The 23,766-nt window shown below is 42.2% G+C and overlaps 1 protein-coding gene across 4 annotated transcripts in view; it reads right to left on the reverse strand.

Moving 5' to 3' along the window:
* NHEJ1 (non-homologous end joining factor 1) overlaps positions 1-23,766 on the reverse strand; it is a 75,945-nt gene that overhangs the window by 8,793 nt on the left and 43,386 nt on the right. For 2 of the 4 annotated variants that reach the window (XR_014265121.1, XR_014265122.1), the window contains exon 6: positions 568-800. The exons of the other annotated variants lie outside the window; for them this stretch is intronic. The gene's annotated coding sequence lies outside the window, so the exon portion shown is untranslated. The remainder of the gene's footprint in view (positions 1-567; positions 801-23,766) is intronic. 4 annotated transcript variants of the gene reach the window in all.

Below are 23,766 nucleotides of genomic sequence, written 5' to 3' on the forward strand. Positions count from 1 at the left end.
TAAAGCTTCCTATTCCAGAAGCACACAAAGCACAAACAGCTTACTCCCTGAAAAACTTTAGCTAAAGTCCAACAATGATTCCACCAGGAACCCTTTCTCACCACCGTTTCCTGCTCCCCAGTGAGGCCTGGGCTCCCCAGTGAGGCCTGGGCAAGAGGCTCTGCTATGGTGTTTCCATTGTAAAGTAATATACACTCAGTAAAGGCTATTTGGAAAGTAGAAAAACGTGACCTGCAGATATATCATTCAAACAGTCAGTCATATGTTTTTTTTTTTTTTTTTTTTTTTTTTTAGTCATATGTTTTTGATGGGATTAATCTCACAGCTTCTTCAGAGTTTGAGAGGGAAAAAAAAAAAAACGTTAATAGGACAGAGAAAAGAGACGTGGTGGTGATGTCCAGGTTTTCAAAAGACAACCAGTTCACTCTCCCTTCGCCTCCCTTGAAATTTTTCCACAGCACCTCACTTGGATGAGGTGTTTCAGGCAAGATCTAAGCCCAAGGGGTCCCTCTGTGTTGTCCCTCACAGAATACGCCTCTGAATTCCCTCAGTTCACTGATCACAAACCTTGGTGATTTGGGAGAGACCCGGCGCTCTAAGAATACGAGGCAGGCTGCCCTTGAGATCATATGCGAAGTCGACGAGACAGCTGACCTGCTCCTGTGTTTGGTCTGGTTTGGCTTTGTTGGGTCTGTGTCACACAAGGCCCACCCTGGCCATTGTGCCCTGCCGCGGCTGACCTCACCATGCTCTCCCGTCGGCCTCCGGTTCCTGAGCACCCACCCACTCGGCACTGGGCTCTACTAGGGAAAAAGCACAAACAGATCTGAACTTAATCTTGTGTTTGAGACCTTGCAAATTAATTACAGTCTACCTCAGCCCTCCCCACTTTTAAAACTAGGTGGGAGAATGGATGCATGCGTACACTCACCTATCCAAGCATGCATACATGCAATCCAGTTAAATCATTACATCGCTTTCTTTGTGGTCTGCCCTTCAAAATGGGATAATTTTGCTGCCTCACTCTCCCTCACAGTGCTGGAAATGCAACCGAGATAAAATAGGTGCAGAGTTCAAAAGAGTTTGAGATAAAGTCCAGATTTTTCTGGTTCTACTTGAGGCCTAGGTAGCTCCCCGAAGTGCACAGTCAGAAGAGAAGGGAGATGGGAAGAAAGACTATAAAGAGAGGTCCAAACAGAAGGCTTGAATAATGTTAGTAAGATGAACATTTGGGAATGCTTTCAATGTACTAGGTACTAGGCTAAGCATTTTAATCCATTATCTCAATTAATCTCCACAGTAAGCCTACCAGGTAGACACTAAAATCATTCTCATTTTATACAGGGGAAAACAAAGGCTCAGAGAGGTTATGAAACTTGACTAGGGCCACAGCTAGAAAGTTGCAGAATGGGGCAGCAGAAGGCCCAGGAGGCTGAACTCCAGAACATACACTTGAACCACTTCACTGTATCTCCTCATAAAATCACCCACTGAGACAGCCATTTCTCTCTCCCATCCCCCAGCTCCCACTCCCCAGAAGGAGGTTGGTCCCTGTTCTGAGACCTAGTGGTACTAGAATGTAGCTCTCTCACCTTCCTTCTGAAACCTCCAAAGAGCCCAAGAGACTGATAGAGGGAAAAGACAAAATACCCTCCAGAGAAGGAAGGCCTTACTTAATTAAGTCCTTGACTGTCCTCCAACAGGACTAGAAAATCAGAAAAATGAATCTCTGGTATGGGGAGGCTCTAGACTCTAAATCTCCTTTTAAAATAAGTACAGCCCCTCAAAGTCATAGCAGGAAGGCCCCTCAGCTCTGCCCCAAAAGAAAAATAATGGTAAAGGGAGTGGAAGTGAAGGTGGGGGCAGGGGCCGCCACTCTCATAAGAGCCCTTTGTGGTGGCTGCCTCTGAAAGGAGGTTTTGCTAGACAAGGTGGAACTTCTCAAGGTGACAAGCAAATGGTACAGCCTGAGCGGTGACCCTCTGCTCGCTCGTAACCACCCCCTCCCCTCCGGAGGGCCAGAGCCTACACTGTCCCCGAAGCCCCACCCAGCGCCAGCACAAACCGCGGCTTTCTAACTAACAAGCAGCAAAGGGGCTGGGGGGACGCAAGTGGTTTCCTGGGGGGGAAGGAATCCTCAGAGCCCCTCAGAAAGCGCAGTAGCAACTCTCATTCCTTCTTTTTCTACTCCCACTCCTTCTCCAGGAAGAACAAGCAGCTCCTGTCAGCTCTGGCTCAGGGAGGGGGCGCCAACCAGCCCATCGGGGACAACCAGTCTGAAGGATAGTTTAGCCCCTCTCTCAAAGTCAGCCACCTCACCATCCTTTCTCCAAGTGGAAATGAAACAAGGAGGTAAAAACCAAAAAGAAAAGAGCATCAGGTTTAAGAACAAAAAGAAAATCACAACAATACAGCAGGTATCTGACTCTGAAAGCTTGTGATCCCTGCCCTGTGCCATGAGCACTACACAGGAGCACATATTTCATTTTTTCCCTGTATCAGTGGAGAAGAGAGGACAGTCAACTGGGTCTGTAGGGCACAGAGGTGATTTAGAGGACCCGGTAGTATTATCTGTAGGACCTCTACCACCAAAGGGATTCTCTTTCACTCCCCATTACACGCTTGACAGCTGGGAACACAGCCCACGGCGGCTGTGATCTCATGGGCTCCTCGCCCCCGCCCTTCCTGTCCTCTCCACCCCACAGAATCTTCCTCTATACGGCGATGCACCGCCTCCCCATAACACACACACACACACACACACACACACACACACACACACACACACACACACACACACTCTAATGATAAGGGCCTGATCTTTATGACCTTAGGTAGGCAAAGATTTCTTAACAGGACATAAATCATAAAGGAAAAGATTGATAAATTGGACTATATCAAAGTTAGGAACTTCTGTTCATCAAAAGATACAAATAAGAGAGCAAAAAAGCAAGCTATAAAGTGGGAGAAAATATTTGCAATACATATAACCAACAAAGGACTCATTTTCAGAATATTTGAAGAGCTCTGAAAAATCAATAAGAAAAAGACAAATAACCCAATAGAAAATTGACAAAAGGCTCGGTCACAGCTAAGTGATCAATAATTACATGAAAATGTACAGAACCTCATTAGTCACTGGGGGAGTTAAAAAGCCACAGTAGGATACCACTACATATTCACTATAATGGCTAAAAAGAAAAGGCAGATAATACAAGTGTTGACAAGGATGTGGTACAACCAGAACTCTCATATACTGCTTGTATGAGTATAAGTTGATATAGTTGTTTTGGAAAACCGTCTGGCAGCATCTACAAAATCTAACATATGTATAACTATGAAGCATCCAACACAAATGGGTAAATAAACTGTGGAATAGTCTTACAATAAAATATTATACAGAAATGAAAATTAACAAAGTACTACTAACATGGATGAATTTCATAAAAATTTTGTTGAGTGAAAGAAGTCAGACACAAAAGAGTACATACCATATAATTCCACTTATATGAAATTCAAAACAGGCAAAATTAATCTATCATATTAAAAGTCAGGACGGTGACCCTTTGGGGGTGGTAGGTACTGAGTACTGGAAATTTTCTAGTTCTTGATCTGGGTGCTGATTACACAGCTATGTTCATTTTGTAATTCTTCAGGCTGTATGCTTATGAAAGGGGCACTTTTCTGTATGCATCTTATACTTTGACTTTAAAAGTTTATTAATAGAAGAAAAACAATTTGGCAGTTCCTCTGAAAGTTAAACATAGAGTTATTATATGATCCATATAGTTATTATATTGCACTCCTAGGTATATACCCAAGAGAATTGAAAACGTATGCTCATACAGAAACTTACACACAAATGTTCATCGCAGTTTTATTCATAATAACCCCAAAGTGGAAAATGACCCAACTGTCTATCAACTGACGAATGAATAAACAAAATGTGGTATATCCCTATAAGGGCCTATTATTCTGCCATAAAAAGGAATAAAGTACTGATACTTGCTTCAATGGATGGACCTTGAAAACAATGCTAAGTGAAAGAAGCCAGACACAAAAGACCATATACTGTATGATTCCATTTGCATGAAATATTCGAGAGGTGAATCTACATAGAGACAGAAAGTAGATTAGTGATTTCCAAGAATGGGGGGAGTGGGGAATGGAAAATGACTGCAAGTGGATATAGAGTTTCTTTTCGGGGGTGATGAAGAGGTTCTGGAATTATATAGTAGTTGTAGTTACACAACTTTATGAATATTGTAAAACCACGGAATTATACACTTTTGCTTTATACTTTTTTGGTAAATGTTATGGTATGTGAATTATATCTCAATTTTTCAAAAAGATTTTTTTAAAAAGATAAAGTCTCTACTCTCCCACACTCCTCTGCCTGTCCTCCACTCTGTTCCCTCTGTCAGGAATAGATTCTCAGGCTCCCAACAGGCCTGGACAACTTTCAAAGGACTTTAACACAGTCAGTGGAGCAGATTCCTGCCTAGTGGCTGCGTAACTGGCGTTAGCACAGAATGGGGACAGAGCACGGGATCTAGGGTCACATGGGCCTAGCTTTGAAAATAAGCCCGCCACTTACATATTCTTTTTATGATCTTGGCTAAGTGTCTATTAATCTCTTTGAGCCTCAGTGTTCTCTCTATAAAATGAGTAGAATAATTCTTATCAATGAGGGTTGTTGTGAGGATTGTTAAATGAGATCATGTACGTAACATATTAATTCTGTTCTCTTGGAGTTCCAGGGAACCTCAGCTACCTGAAGGCAACCAGAAGCACTTTAATTTGGCAAAACAGTGTGGGCTCTGGAGTTGAATTGCTTACACTCAGATCCCAAGTCCATTACTTTATCTTTCTAAGCCTTAGTTTCTCCAGTTATACAATGGGAATAAGAATACTACGAGCATTTTAGAGTAATTCTGAGGATCAAATGAGATAACGCATGTAAAGTGCTTACTACACTGTCTGGCACATAGAACATAAAAGGCACTCAATAAATATTAACTGTTATTATTAATTCAGCCATTAATCAAAACTGTTGACTATGCCAGATAGTGTGCTGTGTCCTAAGGATAAGATGGAGTTCACTGCCTTCAAGGAGCTCATAGTCTGGTTGGGGAGTCAGACACATAAACAGATAATTGTTCTTATGTCTGGGCACACACTGGAGCCTTTGATTGTCAGTCAGCAACACTAGGTCTAAGGCATTATAAAACCAAGCTGGATACGTAAGGAATGGTGTGGGGTGGGGGCAGCGGTGAACAGACTAACCATGAATCAACAGTAGACCCCTTCTTTTTTCTATAAATAGCCTACAAGAACCTAGATAAATAGGCAGGCAGACTTCGACTTCCTCCTCAGCATTGCTACTAACTGGCCAGGGGCTTAAGTGCATCTCCTGTATATCTGTCTCCCCCTACTCTTCAAGTGGCTGGTTCCTTCTCATCTTTCAGATCTCAGATCTCAGTTCAAACGGAATTCTCCTGGTCCCCTTACCATATCATCTAAAGTATTTGTTCTTATAGCACTCTATTCTTTTTCCTCAAAACAGTCATAATAATTTTCAATTATTTATGTTTACTTGTTTCCTTTCTCTCCCAGTAGACTGTGAGCTCCTAGAGTTCAGGTTCATTCAGCAAATATTTATTGAGTATCTACTACGTGCCAGGCTCTGAAGTATGTGCTGGGAATTCAGTTTGGGGGTATAGACATGGCCACTTCCCTCATGGAGCTTATACTCTATATTTGTTACAGAGCTTTGGGATGGAAGTATATCCCAATCCTGGCTGAGGACCTCTTCTGATTAGCCCAGTTAGAGACGAGCCCTTGGCTGCCAATCTCTCACTGAGTCCAAAAAGCAAGGGGCTGGAACTCTTGGGACGTCTTAGTTCTTCCTTTTGCAGTCCCAGATTCCCATGCTCACAGTCCAGCAGAGTTTAAGCGAGGGCAAACAGCACAACCTCAGAGACATTTCAGCAAGTTCTTTCCTTATAAAGCTATTCATATCAGCATTCTAAAAGCAAGAACAGTCGGTATCGGGCAAGGGATGTACTGTCTGGGATGGGGGTGGGATGGGAGGTGGGGATAGGGAGGCCAAAGTCTCCTTTTAAGTCCTGCAGAGGAGGAATAACTCGAGTCCTCAGCACTTTTCAAATTCAGTGCCCTGAGATTGCTGCTTCCCATAGTCTGAGCTTCTCTAGCATTGATCCTCACCATTCCAAGGCTGCTTCCAGCTAAAACTAGCCTGAGGTCTAGGGATGCTCCATTAGACTTTAGTAAATATATTCAGCAGCAAACTCTCTGGGGATAGGCCAAGAGAACATTGTTTTCCAGGACTGGGAGATAATAAAGTTGAAAGGAATATTTAAAAAGCTGCCTCAAATTCTTTGTTAAATGAACAAGAGTGTACATACACACACATACACACAAACACACACGGAATCAATCCTTTATTGATTGATTGATCAATCAATCAGTGTGACTCTGATCCCCTGGCCCCAACTAATTAGACCAAGGGTGGACACCTGACCCAAGAGAAGTCACAATCTCTAGATCAACCAGATTCTCTTCATTGGGTGTGTGACCCAAAAGTCACAGCATGGATGCTTAGCTTTTTGTGTGTGCTATGGACTCCTTTGCAGTCTGGTGAAGCCTGGGGACCCTTTTTAAATGCATAAAATAAAATATATAAGATTACAAAGGAAATAAATTAATTAAAATGCCATATTCAAATATTTTTAAAATGTGGGGACTTCCCTGGTGGCACAGTGGTTAAGACTCCGTGCTCCCAATGCAGGGGGCCCAGGTTCAATCCCTGGTCAGGGAACTAGATCCCATATGCATGCTGCAACTAAGAGTTTGCAGGCCACAACTAAGGAGCCCACGAGCCGCAACTAAGAGGAGCCTGCCTGCCGCAACTAAGACCCGGCGCAACCAAATAAATAAATATTTTTTAAAAATAAATAAATAAAATAAAATGTGTAACAGAATAATATATGTACTTCTTTATTAACACATTAAATTATAAGATCTAGTAGTGGGTCAAATAACCACCAGAATTTCAAGTAGTGATGAGCGTAAATTATATTTCATGATATCTGTAGCAACTATAAAATGATATGAAAATATCTGTGATTTCTATTGGTGACAAAGTCACAGATACTGCTAATGACATGGTGAATTTTGCTTACATTTGTTTATTTTTTTAATTGAAATATAGTTGATTTATAATATTGTGTTAGTTTCAGGTTACAGCAAAGTGATTCAGTTACATATATATTTTTTCAGATTATTTTCCATTATAGGTTAAGATATTGAATATAGTTCCCTGGGCTATACAGTAAATCCTTGTTGTTTATCTGTTTTTTGTTTTTTGGTGGTTTTTTTTTTAATTAAAAAAAAATTTTTTTAACATCTTTATTGGAGTATAATTGCTCCACAATGGTGTGTTACCTTCTGCTTTACAACAAAGTGAATCAGCTCTACATACACACACACTCCCATATCTCTTCCCTCTTGCATCTCTCTCCCTCCCACCCTCCCCATCCCACCCCCCAAGGTGGTCACAAGGCACCGAGCTGATCTCCCTGTGCTATGCGGCTGCTTCCCACTAGCTATCGGTTTTACATTTGGTAGTGTATATATGTCCATGCCACTCTCTCACTTTGTCCCAGCTTACCCTTCCCCCTCCCTATGTCCTCAAGTCCATTCTCTAGTAGATCTGTGTCTTTATTCCCGTCCTGCCCCTAGTTTCTGTTTATGTTTTATGTATAGTAGTTTGTATCTGTTAATCCCATACTCCTAATTTATCCCTCCCACCCTCTTTCTCCTTTGATAGCTGTAAGTTTGTTTTCTATGTCTGTGAGTCTATTTCTGCTTTGTATATAGATTCATTTATATTATTTTTTAGATTCTACATATAAGTGATATCATATAATATTTGTCTTTGTCTGACTTACTTCACCTAGTATGATATTCTCTAGGTCCATCCATGTTGCTTCAAATGGCAATATTTCATTTTTTATGGCTGAGTAATATTCCATTGTGTGTGTGTGTGTGTGTGTGTGTGTGTGTGTGTGTGTGTGTGTGTGTGTGTATATATATATATATATATATACACACACACCACATCTTCTTAAACCAATCATCTGTTGATGGGCACCTGGGTTATTTCCATGTCTTGGCTATTGTAAATAGTGCTGCTATGAACACTTAAATCTTTTTGAATTACAATTTTCATCTTTTTGGGATACATGCCCAGGAGTGGGATTGCTGGATCATATGGTAGCTCTATTTTTAATTTTTAGGGAACCTCCATACTGTTCTCCATAGGGGCTGTATCAATTTACATTCCCACCAATGGTGTAGGAGGGTTCCCTTTACTTAACACCCTCTCCAGCATTTATTGTTTGTAGACTTTTTGATGACAGCCATTCTGACCTTGTTTACGTTTATAATAGAGGAAATGCTAAATTTGTTACAGGTTGATGAAAATAAAGACGCAATCCCCCCCGCATCCAATTCATGAAACCCTGAATTCTAAGCATGAATTCTCAAGGGACCCATGGATCCCAGGGTGAAAAACTCCTGCTGTAAAGACTCGCATTAGATAATAGTGCTTGCTTACTTAGAAAGGCCATGCAGACCTAGTCAGAGTTAGCAGCAAGGCAAGCCAAAGCCACATGTCAGTCAATAGCTTATAGGAGCAGAAACAAACCTGTCAGTGGGTCTTGAGATGAGCGATCTTGAGAACCCAGAGAAAGACGCTAACTTTGCAGTTCCTGTGAGACATGGTTAGGTGTCCTGAAATTAGACACGGACAGATCTCCTTGTGCCTTTTCAGTAAATTTCCTTTTTACCTAAGCTAATTGAGGGGATTTTCTTCCTTACAATTAATTACTGAAATAATCCTTTAAACAAATGAGCAAACTGAAACATGTTTATAATATACTATGTTTATTTGTGTACATTAACATCCTACTGGATTATGAATTCCTTAAGAGTTCAGAGTATGTATAATCTTAATTCTGTAAAGCCCATAGCTGCTGATGTCCATGAGCTCGCTGTAGCAGATACTAACAATATCAAATGCATCTAAGGAGGAGGGAAAGCTGCCTTTCTTCTGCCTATGTGGCTAAACCTGACAGGCAAACATAGGCAGTTTAGATAGTGAGCTCATAGGAGCCTGATGAAATGGATTAGGATGAAAAATCAAGAAAGAGGTCCTGGTACCATCTGAATCATTGTAGAGCTCTAGGTTTAGGGAGGGCAAGAGCAAGTAAAAATACTTTAAAATACAGTGAAAACCAAATCAAATCAAACATCCAAATGAAAATGTAAAAAATATTTAACACAACACTGCAGTGACTACCAAAGTCCAAGCATGGCAAACCTGTTGAGGGACATGCTCTTCAGACTTGTACCAGTGCCTGGCCCCCCTGAACTCTGAGTTTAAAGAAGGGCACAGATTCCAAGAAATCTGAGGTTCTAAGAAAAAAAAATATTCTGGATACAAAGTCACTTTCCAGAAAATCAAGAACCTGGCAGGCTTCAAGGTTAGGAAGTTGAAGCGCTAGCAGGTTAATTGTTAGGTCTGAGTTACCTGCCACAGTTCAGCTCAAAATACTCATTCACAACAGGACACCTGCCTAACACATAGCTGGGGTGGTGATGGAGGGGTGTGACCCAAAGTTGTCCAATGATGACTCTAAAATCCAGTGCCTAGGGAAAACTAGGCAGGCCTAATGAGGCATTAAAGTGATGCCAGAAAAAGATGGAATACTAGGAGAAAAGTGGAGGTTAAAAGATACACTTCAACCAGACCACGACTCAGAACAGGAGTGTGGTCACACTATGCGGGAGTTGAGGGTGGTGGGAGAAGGGGGCTGGAGAAACAGAGAAGTGTGACTCTGCAGAGGGGTCAAGGCAGGCTTGATTAGGAGGGAATTTTCCTAAATGGATGTAATCAGGCTTGAGGCTAAAAGCTGCTTTCTGAGCCTTTCTAGTCCCTCAGCCCGGGATTTCTGCATCCCTTGTCCATTCTCCCCGCTGTAGTCCAGGGACCACAGGGACTCGAAGATGCCTGGATCATTTCTAGGTACAGTACATCTCACACTCCTTTGAATCTAGGTTTCACTGAGGAGGAGAGAATGCCCTGGTTACCTAATTAAGCGTTTCCTAACTGATACACTCTCCACTTCCTCGTAGGAAGCCATAATCTTGTGGGTTTAAGATTCCCACTGAGTTTGCTAAACTCTTATCCTCAGGTTCACTTAGGAGGCAAGAACAGGCAGCCCTGACACCAGGCTGACCCTAGGGAACAGAACAGCTACTCCAGGGTTCATCTCCAGGTGAGGGGACGAAGGAAGGACCAAATCTAGGCTCTGGTTACAGGGCATCTGCAACACCTGCTGATAATAAAACATTATCTGTCAAGGCTTTGGCCCTCCAACCCACCAAAACAGAGGAAGAGGGAGAGGAATTTATTCCCTCTGATGCCCACCCCAGGGGCCCCCCACCCCCACTCCACCCCAAAGGCCACTAGCCAGAGTAGAAAGGCACCTAAGGGAGGGTCTAAAGAAAAGACTGACCAAGTCTTTTGGTCAGTGAAAGGCTGTACTGGTCCCTTCCTAGAAAGGGAAGGTGGGCAGTGGATATGAGAGAAAAGCTAAGGAAACACTTGGCCAAATCAGCTTTCTTCCTTTCCCACTTCCACTGAATCTAGTTACAGAGGTGGCTTTTGTAAGATCTGTGGGAGAATAAAGCAGAGAATGGAAAGGAAATATTCAATTTGAATATGTTGAATTTGAGATGTCTATTAGACTTTCAAGTGGAAATGTTGAACAAGCAGCTGGAAACACAAGTGTGGGGTTTGGGAAGATCTGGGCTGGAGATACAGGTGTAAAGATGGTATTTGAAGCCAAGAGATTGAATGCAATCAGTCAGAGTGAAGGTGGGTAGAGAACAGAAGAGGACCCAGGACTGAGTCCTGGAGGGACTGCAGAAGAGAAGGAATCAGCAAAGGAGGAAAATAAAGCCAAGAAAGTGCACAGCTCTGGGAGCCAAATGAAGATAGTGTGGCAACAAGGCCTGGGTGACCAGCTGTATCAAAGGCTGCTTGTAGATCAAAAAAGATGAGAACCAAGAACTAACTATTGGACTTGGCAGTGAGAAAGTCAGCAGCGACCTTTTCAAGAACAGCTTTGGTAGAGTGAGAGTCAAACCCCACTGAAATGGTTTTAAGAGAGAACAAGAGAGAAATTGAGCATCATGAAAATAGACAGCTCTTGAAAGGAGTTTTGTAGCAAAGGGGGCAGAGAAGTAGGGTAGTAATTACTGGGCAAAGCAGGGTATCAACAGAAGGATTTTTAAGGTAGGAAAAATAATAGCACATTTGTATGCTAATATGATAAACTTATAGGAAGCAAAAAGTTAGAGAGGGGAGAATTACCGGAGCAATTTCCTTGATAGGTAACATGGAATCTAATTGCACAAATAGAGGGACTGCTTTTAGATTGGTAGATGGCTAATTTATCTATGCAAACAAGCAGAAAGTCAGTATATGAGGGTATATATGTTAGCAGTAGGTAGAAGTGGTGGCATAAGTCTGTTACCATTCACTTCTTATTGATTCTTCTTTTTCCCCCAGCAAATTAGGAAGCAAGGTTAAGGTGATAGGGACTTAAGGAAAGAGAAGAAGGTATGAAATAGTCATCTAGAATGATGGGAGAGTGAATGGATTAGGGAAATATAATATGACTGCCTGGCATTATTAAGGGTGCACTTGAAGTTCTTGGTCAAGAATTTAAATTGAAACTAGTCAGCATGCTTGTTTTTTTTTTTTTTATGACTATATCTGGCTGCATATGCAGGTATGGAAGAGGTAGAAAAGTTGGGTTTAACTGTATATGACACAAGAGATGGGCAACAGAATCAAGAGTGCATGCAAGGAAGTGATTATAATGATTGACCATAGAAGCTGGGTAAGGAAAGGAAGCAGGACATCAAAGGAGTCAAGACAATGAAAAGGAGGGTAAGGTCAATGGACTGGAGGTCTCTGTGGAATTAAAGGAATGTTGAGTCGAGGTAGAGAAGGAGAGCTGGAATGATAAGAAAAGGAAATGGTTGGAAAGTAGGATGTATAAAATTGAGATTACGGAGGGGTTGCGATAACTGGTGATGACAAAGTCCAGAGTAGACCCTAGAGCAGCTTCTAAACAGTGGCACTACTGACCCTTTGGGTTAGACAGTTCTTTGTCATGGGGGCCATCCTGTGCACTACAGGAGGCTGAGCAGCATCTCTGGATGTTACATACCACACTATGTGCCAGCAGCACCCCACCACAAATGGTGACAACCAAAAACGTCTCCAGACATTTCCAAAGGTTCTCTGAGGGCACGACCTCCCCTTGTTGAGAACCAGTGCTCTAGAGTATGTCCACAGTAATCAGTGAATGAGACAGAGCAGAAGTCAAGGTAATCAGAGAAGACTGGAGAAAGTGGTGGTGAGTCAGGAGCTAAAGTCCCCAAGAAATGAGTTGGAATGACTCAGAGTCAGTGCGTTACAACAACAATGAAGAATAATGGATGATATAATCTTATGACACGAGATTCAAAGCCAGGCTTTTTAGGGAAGAGGAGGGAGAACAGTCGGAAAGCAGCAATTAGAAGCACGGAGGTCGTGTATCCCACCTTCAAACTCAGTGGTAAGAGGACTATGGGAGAAGAAATAGCTACCATGTGAGAGGGGTGTAAAAAAGAAACATCCTCAGGGGAAAGCCAGGTTTCTGAGCAGGAAGGAGAAAGAAATGCCCAGAGAAGAGACTGAAGCTAAAGAAGATTCTGCTGATGATGTACTATTAATTCCAGAAGGCACAGTGGAAGGGTTCAGCAACTGGGGAAGGCTGGGAAAAGAGGACAGAATGGAGGAATGCAAGATGTGTTCCTCAAACTGGAAGGTGGAATCCAGTGGAAGGTTCACTAAGGGGAGCGGTGGTGTAGAGGACACAAATCTTCAGAACAGAAAAGAAGGAAGCCTCTGTTATCCTGGCACAAAGGTGGATACAAGGTAACAATCTGCTGGGAATACAGCACATGCCACTAGGAGTCATGCTATAATTACCAACCGGAGGCTAGAACTAGTCTAGAACAAAAGGATAGATTTCTAAGCTCCAAAGAATAGCACCAGCTTTAATATTAGGAAGTCAACCAAACAGACACATATCTCTCAAGAGATGAGAACAGGGTTTTCAAGAGTCCAGGAGCTAAGGAAACTTTCAAGAAGTGTAAAGCTTGTGTAAGGTTAGTGAAGATAGGCCTAAAGACCTAAGCAGAACTCTTGGGGCCCATTAGGAAAGTGCCTTCCTCATTAGATTAGAAAGTAGGGCGATCTAAGAGGGCCAGAGGAGCTCTAAAGAAGCAATGAAATATGGCCAAGAATCCAGAGGACTTGATCTCGTGCTTACACTCTGGAAGAGAATTAGAATTTGTAAATTCCCAGAGGGACTGAGAATTATCCCACCGGCAACACATCCACCAAGCCAGACAAGATTGAGGAAAGGAACAAGGACCAGTGGGCCCCGGAAGCTAAACCAATCAATCAGTCTAAGAAGAGGCAAAGAACTCTATCTATCAGGATAAGGAATTGGTGCTGGGTAAACTCATCCATTTAGTTTTCTTCCTTTTAAAAAAATTGCAGAGAAACATACTGACTTAACACTTAAGTTTACACTTAACACAAGTTTAAACACTACAGAAGTATATAAGTGAAAGACTCCCTCTCTTCACCTCCGGTCCATTCCTCAGAGGTAATCACTGTGAACAATTTGGTGTATATCCTCCCAGACATTTTTCTATTCTTTTTTTTTTTTTTAAAGTTTAATCTTATTTATTTATTTATTTTTTATTTATGGCTGTATTGGGTCTTCGTTTCTGTGCGAGGGCTTTCTCTAGTTGTGGCAAGCGGGGGCCACTCTTCATCGCAGTGCGCGGGCCTCTCATTATCGCGGCCTCTCTTGCCGCGGAGCACAGGCTCCAGACGCGCAGGCTCAGCAATTGTGGCCCATGGGCCTAGTTGCTCCGCGGCATGTGGGATCTTCCCAGACCAGGGCTCGAACCCGTGTCCCCTGCATTGGCAGGCAGATTCTCAACCACTGCGCCACCAGGGAAGCCCATTTTTCTATTCTTATGTAAACATACACAGAGGTGATTTTCCCCCTAATATGGGATCATATTACACATATTTTTATGCATGTTTCTTTTTTCACTTAATAGTATATCATGGCCATCTTTTCAAGGTATAGACAGGTCTACCGCATTCTATTTAATGGCTTCTTTGTATTACATTGAATGGATAAACCATAATTTTTCTTATTTACATAACAGTAGGCATTTAAACTGTTTCCAATTTTCCTATTATAAAGAACGCTACTTTGAACATACTTGTGTATATCTTTGCATGTTAATAATTCTACAGGGCTTCCCTGGTGGCGCAGTGTTTGAGAATCTGCCTGCCAATGCAGGGGACACGGGTTCGAGCCCTGGTCTGGGAAGATCCCACATGCCGCGGAGCAACTGGGCCCGTGAGCCACAATTACTGAGCCTGCGCGTCTGGAGCCTGTGCTCTGCAACAAGAGAGGCCGCGATGGTGAGAGGCCCGCGCACCGCGATGAAGAGTGGTCCCCACTTGCCGCAACTAGAGAAAGCCCTCGCACAGAAACGAAGACTCAACACAGTCATAAATAAATAAATAAAAGAACGTGAATTTCTAAAGAAAAAAAAAAAAAACTTAAAAAAAAAAAAAGTAATAAAAAAAAAAAAATTCTACAGATTACATTCCTACCTGCTGGATTAAAGGATATATCTGATACTGCCAAAAATTGCCCTCCAAAAATAATGTATCAATTTACCTTCCCACTAAAATTGTATAAAGAATGCCCAATTCCCCACGCTCTTGCCAAAACTATAATAATCCATCTTAATTTTTGCCAACTGATAGGAGAAGATCGCATTCTTGTTTTAATGTGAACTCCTTTTTGTTTTGTTTGTTTGTCTGTTTAGGTAGGGAAGGATATTTCAGTGTAATGATAATGAGAACTAATTTCAAATCCATTTATATACATAAACATTGAACCAAGGGATGCCATCTTTATTAATATACTGATTGCTAAATGGAAAGAAATATGAGAAGAATAATTATACACATAACCAGTACCTTTGAGGGTTTACTGTGTGCCCAGACACTGTGAAAAGTACCTAAGTATATTATCTTATCAAGCTCTTACATCTCTATAGGGTACATTAATATACCCATGTTACAGAAAAAGAAACTGAAGCCAGATAGGTTAAGTATCTTTCTCAAAGTCACACAGCTAGTAACTGAGTAGAACCATGCTTTGAAACCAGATCACTTGACTCTGGAGCCCCCACTCAGACAAGTTAAGTAACTTGCTCAAGTGAAGTTGCACAGCCAGCAAGTGGTGCAGTCAACCCAGACTGTCAAACCCAGGCCTGTCTAACTCCAGAGCGTACATATGTAAGGTGTTTGTTTGTTTAGTAGAGCTTGCATTATTTATATGAATAATGTAGTGATGGTGTGGGGAAGAATTTAGTCCTAAGTAAGCGTGGGGTTTTTTTTTGTTTTTTTGGTTCTGGTTTTGGTATTTTGGGTTCTGTTTTGTCTAAGGTTTAAAAAAAAAAAGTACTGAGATTGCCTTGGTTGAACTAACAGCAGAGCCGCTCAGTGCATGACTCCAGCGCATCATACTTTGTGTGAATGGAACTCACTGGAGTTGTGCGGTACACAACCTGCAGGGCCAAATGTGGTGGCCCCAGGACCAGACACAGACTGACTAAAGGAAAAGGGATATTCCTCCCATAATTAGGCCAGAAGAGCTAAGGGAAACAGAGTGGCCCCTAGTGGCTCAGAATGGTGTTAACAACCACAGAAGTCTAGCTAGAAATCTCCAGAACTGCTGAACTAGGGTAGTTGCTGTAGTGAAATCAGGAGATATGAAAACTAATTGCTGCTCTCTCTACCTAGAGGGTTCCCTTATAAGAGAATGCAAGATATAACAGGACTACTCTTTAGAGAACAAATGGTTCCCTAGGAAACAAAGGGGAACAGAGGATAAGTATCACCCACATCTTGGGTGTCAAGAATAAGATGCCTACAGAATAAATGAAGAAAGGAAAAGAAAATTATTTTACTAATCTAGAGAAGGTGGTAGAGAAGAGGGGATACATAAATAGACTCAAGACTAGATAGTCAGTCCTGGAAACTTCTTAGCAATCTTATAAAAGGCACCGCCCCCTCCAAAAAAAAAAAAAAACCTAGAAAATTAGGAGAACCTTGAAAATGTTCTCAAGGGGGAAAATGATGCTAAAAGAAACCCAGATGTGGTGAATATAAAATGAATGGAATTTTGGATTCATTCCTACTGTCAGCCTCTCTTAGAATTGAGGCAAAGGCAATTGCAGACTTGGGAAGAAAGGCTTAACTTGACCAAATTAAAATGGCCTAAAGCCATGAAGAGACCATGGGTAAAACAGAAACATACATCAGCTGGGCAGAAGATGGGCCTTGAGAATCAGCACAGTAACTGAAAGAAATGGAGCAGATTCAGCCAAGGTAAATATGATTATAGTATCAATCACATGCTTGATTGAGAAGCGGATATTCTGGTTAATCATATTTTCTGGTTTAATATTTACCATTTGTTACATATACAGATTATCAATTTTCAAAGAATTCAAAAGTATACTGTAAAGTAAAAATAACAGTAAAATAGAAGACATCTCATAATCTTCTAATGATATGGGGTGTTTATCAAAAGTATCAATCATCACTATTGCCTAAGGCTTGTGCAGAATCTGGTCTCTGTTACTGACATGTCAAAAATCTAGCTAAGAAGAAATAATCTAGAAAGATGGAGATGGCACCACATAGGGAGATGACAATGCCCAGAGGGTTAAGAGACATGATCTTTTTCAGTTCAAAGGACTTAGTACAGTAAGAAGCATGATGAGTGATAATAGCAATGGGACAGAGGAAAAAGGTCACATCCGTTTAGACAACTCACTGGACTGTCAGTTCTCTGAGAGCAAGGACTTTGTTTTGGTCACTGCTCTATCACCGCATCTAGCACAGTGACCGGCACACAGTTGGCACTCACAAATATCTAAAGAAGGAATAAGTGTTGCTCTGTTTAATACGCTCCTTTCCCATTCTCTCAAAAAATATTTCTGGGAAGAAAGAATGAATGTTGTTTGCTGTGTCTAATATCCTTTTCCACATTCTCTACTTAGGGAAATTCTTATCCTTCAAGGTCCAGCTCAAATTTCTTCTCTTTCTCAAAGTCTTCCCTGATCCCTTCCTGCTGCCCACAACCCTACCTCCTTCAAAGAGCCAAAAATCAAACCTACTTTATTCTTTTCTTCCAGAGCACATTAGTTCGACCCATATTTGCTCTCATTTCATTCTGCACTGCATTACAGTTCAGTATATACACATCAGGGGCCCTTCCACCGGGTTATAAACTCCTTGGGGGCAAAGTTCTGGATACAGTTATTCTTGAACCCCCATCTTCTAACATAATACCTTGCAAATAAATAGTCATTACCTAAATGTCTGCTAAGTTTAATAAAGTAGAATTATATTCTTGGTGTCTAATAAGAAGGAAGCATATAATAGGTTCTCAAGAAATGTTTACTACATGAATGAACTGAAAGAAAGACAATACCAACAAAAAAAAAGTTCCTTGCCTCAAATCCCAGGGCTGGGAGGCACCATGCCTTGAAGTTAGAGAAACGGTCTCTTTATTGCCTGGTTCATGTGCCCAGTATCGGGCATTCTGGCACCGAAACTGTAGAGATAAGTTTGGGGGAGCTCCAGGAAGAGTCACATAACTGACATGGGGTGAGGGAGAAAAGGATAAAAAAGGAGTGATTAGGAGCTTAAGGCAGGCAGATGGCCTATGACGTCTGAGACTGGACACGATAACCTTCTGCTAACATTGGGAGAGTGTAAACACCCAAGAGGGGAGGAATTGTTTAGCCTGGTCCAAAGAGCTAAAAGTAGGAGAAAGGATGAAACAAGGGATGGAAGATCAAAGCCCTGGGACAGGAAAGCCAACCAGGAGAGACACTGCTCTCCCTGGACTGAGAAAACAATGTCATATACATTTTCAGATATCAGCAAGTGTTATTATCCTCATCTTCAGGCCTAAAGGAGGTCTACAAACAGACGGATTACTGAAACTGGAAGAACTGAAACCTGATATCAAAGAGCCTATGCTTGGAACAGAAAGTCCTTTTACCATTATGCAAAATATAGTCCCATACTCAGTGTTATTAAAGCAGTGTCCAAAAAAACCACTGCTTCAGACTGCACCCGAAAGTAAAAGCACCTCCAAGAGAAGATGAAAGAAGAAACGGTAAAGAGAAAGAGATCAGCAAAGCAACGGGCCTGGAATCCCGTCGTTCAGTAAAACACATGAAATCTCCCATCTGTGCTCTAATTCGCTATTTTCCATTTTACTCTAACAAAGTCATCTCTCAAAGTGGAGTTTGCTGAAAATGTATTCATTACTTCCTACGCCCAATCCCCTCCAAGTCTGCCTGCCGGCCTCTCAGAGAAGTATTAGTGGGCTTTAATGCTGCCTACAACATTCATAGTGAGTGCAGTGAGTGGTAGAGATAGAGAAGATATGGTTTCCTGCTTCAAAGAACTTGTAATCTACTTGAAGAGACAAAATATAAATATGTGAAAATAGCCAGAAAATAATTGCAAAGAAACATTTGATATATGCAAGGAAAGAAGAAAAATATATCCTGAAGAAGAAAAATAGAAATGGACTGATTGAAATCAATATATGGGTTTATAAAAGCTCGAAGGAACCTTATGGGATAGTCTATCAAGATTGCTCATTGACAGATGAATTAAACAGAAGCCCAGGGAGCTTAAATAATATGTCCAAGTGACAAATAAATAAGTGGAAGAACTGGAATTCAAATCAAAGTAACACCACTGTTCATTGCAGCATTCATTACAGTAGCCAAGTTATGCAAGCAACCTAAGTGTCCATCGATAGATGAATGGAAAAAGAAGATGTATATATATATATGGGTGTGTGTGTGTGTGTTGGAATATCATATATATAATGGAATATTATATATATAATGGAATATTATTCAGCCATAAAAAATAAAATCTTGCCATTTGTGACAACATGGATGGATCTAGAGGGTATTATGCTAATTGAAATAAGTCGGACAAAGATAAATACCCTATGATCTCACTTATATGTAGAATCTAAAAAGCAAAACAAACAAACAAAACAAAATGAAACCAAACTCATAAACACAGAGAAAAATGGGTGGTTGCCTGAGGGGAGAGGGGTAAGGGAGACAAAATAGGTGAATGGGATTAAGAGGTACAAACCACCAGTTATAAAATAGATAAGCCATGGGGATGTAATATATAGCATAAGGAATATGGTCAGTGATATTGTAATAACTTTATATGGGGACAGAGGGTTAGTAGACTTATCATGGTGATCATTTCATAATGTGTGCAAATGTCAAACCATTATGTAGCACACTTGGAACTAACAATACTGTACGTCAACTATATTTCAATAATAATTTGAAAAGTCAAAGTATTCTGACTTCAAATCCAGGGCAGATGACGGGAACAAATGCAGAGAAGCAAGAATTAGCAATGCCTGTAAGGAGGAAGGTGAGCAGATTGGTTTAGCCGTGACAGAGGGCCTGTTTCATAGAGTACTGAGAACTAAGAAGCCCTTGTCTATTCCCAGATAACGAGTGGCTCCATGTGAGACCCTACTTCTCTCCCTCCTCAGGAACACCCACCATATGTTAGTGACAGGGGCCCTGCAGGACTTCCGCATTTCCCACACCACATGTCCTGCTCTGAGACCTTATCTTCTAGCAGTCACCATTTTTACCCCCAGATGCCCGCTAGTCCTGAGGGCCCCAAAAGCTCCAAGATACACATATGGCAAAACTAACCCAGAAGCTACTCCACATATGAACTTCTGGTTCTGCTCACAACCCCACCCTCCTCCTTTGCCCCCACCAATGCTGAGGAAACCAGATGTACAAATGGTTAACGGAGAAAAAAAATCCCACCCAGACCACTTGAAACGCGGCTAGTCTGGCTGGGCTTCGAGTCCACTCAGCGACTGCGCCATGTCTGCTATTTATAGCCTCTGGGTGCCCAGCCCGGCTTCCAGGTCACTAATTGTGGCCCAGCCCCGAGCCAACCCCCACTCCTCCCCCGCCCTGCAACACAGGGAACGAGAAGCAAACCCAGCTCTGTCCAGCCCAGGAAGAACAGCCAGGAGTGAGATCTGAATCCAAGACCCTATATTATATGTCCCATGGAAGGTATCGAAACTGTCCCAAAGGGTCTGCCCTCGTACTGAGTATCGTGGAGAGCTGAGCTGTATCTCTTCCTTCTATAGCAGGCATCCCTTCCTGAATTCTTCAAGATCATCCAAAGTTGAATCCTGAGTTCAGGCTAATCCATTCAAACACTAGAGAGGGGAGGACATCAGCCAACAGTCCATAAAGAGCGTATCTCTTTGAGTAAGTGTCTAAGCATCCATGGATTGGTAGGCTTGCCCATTCTTAGGGTCTATTTGTTAGATTATCTACCCATTTAGTTGAATTACTATGCCACAACAAGACAAGTACCTGAGTACTTTTTAGTTTTATTAGAGTTCTATGTATTAAAAATCCCTTCTGGTTCCAAGATGCTATTACTTGAGTATTATTCCATAATACAGTTTTTCTCCTAGGAATGCAGATGATTCTGAGGCGGACAATGACCATTTTTTGACATGTGAAGCTTTGTGAAGTCACCCTGAGTGGAAAAAAGGGGTTTTTGGTTTTTTTTTTTAAATAAAGGCACAAAGATTAATAACAAAAAGATTTGGCAAAAAGACTCAGTGAAGCTTTCTGTGTTAGACCTGTATCTGTGCCGCACTGGGACAACCACCAATGGGCCACATTCTCAACCATCAATTCTAATCTGAAGCCTTGCCTTCATCCCAATTAAACCTGACCCTTGTCAATGATGTTCATATTCAGAGCAAAGGATTACAACTAGAAATAAGAGAAGAGGTAAGGGCTTAGAATAGAAGTGAGAAGTCTCCTTCCTTTCCTGGTGCTCCAGTGCCTCAACTATGGTTACCATTCTTCTCAGACAGCCCAACAAGTTCCCAACCCTCTATATCCTTGACCGATACTGCCCAAGACTATACATCCCAATGTCAGTCTTCCCCTTCTCACTTTGGTGTTCATTTGGGCCACTGGGTAATATGCCAGAGATTCTGGTTATTGGAGCCAGAACCAGAATGCTGCTGTGCTATCTCATCATCACCCACAAATACCAATTCCCAGCCCCAAATGGCCCCAAATCTTTCCTCCCAAGACCACAAGGGGGAAAAAAGTTTCCAAATTAAAAAACTAAAACTGGCAACAAAGGTGCCCCATGGCAGTAACCTTTAAAACTGGCCATTAAAGTTTATAAGTCAGACGGGCACCAACATGAACAATCAAGAAGAGAAAAACAGTCCCCTCCTTTGGGGACCTGGAGCCACAGCCTTCCCCCTAAAGCCACAGAGCTGATGTCACAAAAAGGGCTGGCTGCCGTCAAGGGCTCTCTGTGTCCTGACTACAACCACTCACAATGTAGGCAGCCTCTGTGTGCTGGAGGTGGGTGGGTGTCTGGCTGAGAATAAAGGAAACAGGAGGGGCAAGGAGACATGGGTTGGAGGTATATAGGAGGTAGGGGAAGGTGGAAAGGAGGAGAAAAACAACAAACAACAAATCTCCTACCATGAGGGTTGCCTGCAATTCCCAGGCCAGGAGGGGACAAGCCTGTCAGCCTGCCTAGGACAGTGGTTCTCGACTTTTTTTTCCCACCCAACACACACGAGGCATACCAAATATTTTCATCAGTAACTACAGGTCATTACGCAATGATCCTAACCATCCTGGGGTTGGCGGGGGCACATATTGGAATTTTTTTCGGTAAGGGTATGAATGCTCAGAAAGGCCTCCAAGTCATTCTGATCGCCTCCCCTGTGGGTTATGTACCCCCTATGAAGAATCATCGGTTTAGAGAGCCTACTTCTCCCTCCCTCCCTTCCTTCCTTCCATGGATTCAACAAATACATTTTGAGAGCTTACACGTGCCAGGCATTGTTCTAGAGGCACTGGGTAGACGGCAATCCCTGCCCTCACTGAGAATCCATGCCTTCACAGAGGAGGAAAACAACATAATAAAAAAGTAAAAAGTAAAATCTGGGGTACATTGGGTAATGATAATTACTAAGAAGAAAAACAGAGCAGGGAAAGGGGACAGAAAGTACTGTGGGGGTGGGGGAGGAATTTTAGATCGGGTGGCCAGGAAGTCCTCAACTAGAAGGCACAGCGAAAAGGCCTGGAGGAAGAGGAGGAGCCAGCCATGCAGGTATCTGGGGAAAGAGCATTCTTAGCAGAGGGACCAGCGAGTGCCAAGGGCCTGAGGTGGGGCACACGTCTAGGATGTCCAAGGAAGACTAAGGAGGTAGCCGCTGAGGCTGGAGCCCACATCCCACTGTTCACATCAGAGTTCTTCCTCCACTTCAGATCCTGCGGCTCTGATCACCTGTTGGACTAAATTGTCGAAGCCAGGAGCGTGATCACAAGCAGAAAACATGTAAATACCTTGGTGAAAGGGGGCACAGGTCAGTAGGTAAGATGAGCTTAGTATTAAAGTATTTCTCATTATTTAAACAGCTCAGAGTTCTTTTAAATAAAATCTCATCCATTTGCACAAAATCCCTCCAAGGAACAAAGGTCATATCCCCTTAACTAAGGACCAGAGGGAAAAATGGCTAGCTCAAAATCATTTGTTAAATGATTTTAAAGCTAGAAACTGGAATAGAATTTACTCTTGATACCCAGTCCGATGCTCCATTATTCATCAAATCATAGCATATTAAAAGCTGGAGAGTCCTTAATAGATTATCTTACGCATTCTCCTCATCTTACACAAGAAGCAGCTACCAAATTAGAACCCAGGGTTCTTGGATAAGGGTTAACACTCCTTAGAGAGCAAAGGAGGGAGATAGTGCAGATTTTAAGAGAAGGGACCATTTCTCTCAAATCTCACATTTCTAGAGTCTCTCCTGCAGAGGGAGGTGGTGGTGATGACATTAGGATTACCGAAGACTAAATAGCGTTCTCTGTCCCCTGACCTCTAGAAAAAGTCTGTTATCTCCACGTGTGAGGCCCACTCCCCTTTACCTAGCTCTCTTCAGCCCAAATGTCCTTTGTGAGACAGAGCCTGGCCGAGCCAGTGGGCCGCAGGTCTGGAGGCCAGATGAAGTCTACAGCATGGATACAGATACATACACACACACAGACCCACACAGTCAGGGGGAAGGAGGGAAAAGGAAAGCACACACAACACAACACACCAGGGCAGCTGCAGAAAACAACTGCTTGTTAAGTTAAAATTAAACTCTGCACAAATATTGACCTTTGGAGGGGACAGAAACCGGTCCCATATTTACCAGTTTTATAAATGGGACTGACCACAGCTGCCCCACGCGCTTGGCCAGCATGATGGCAGGATGGGGCGAGGCCATGCTTTGGGGGTGGGGGATGAATGAGAGGGGCAGGAGACATTTTAAACACTCTCTTAAACGTAGTTACTGCTGGTAGGTCAAAGTTCCCAAA

This window comes from Balaenoptera physalus (assembly GCF_965194825.1).
Source record: "Balaenoptera physalus genome assembly, chromosome: 6".
Lineage (NCBI taxonomy): Eukaryota > Metazoa > Chordata > Mammalia > Artiodactyla > Balaenopteridae > Balaenoptera > Balaenoptera physalus.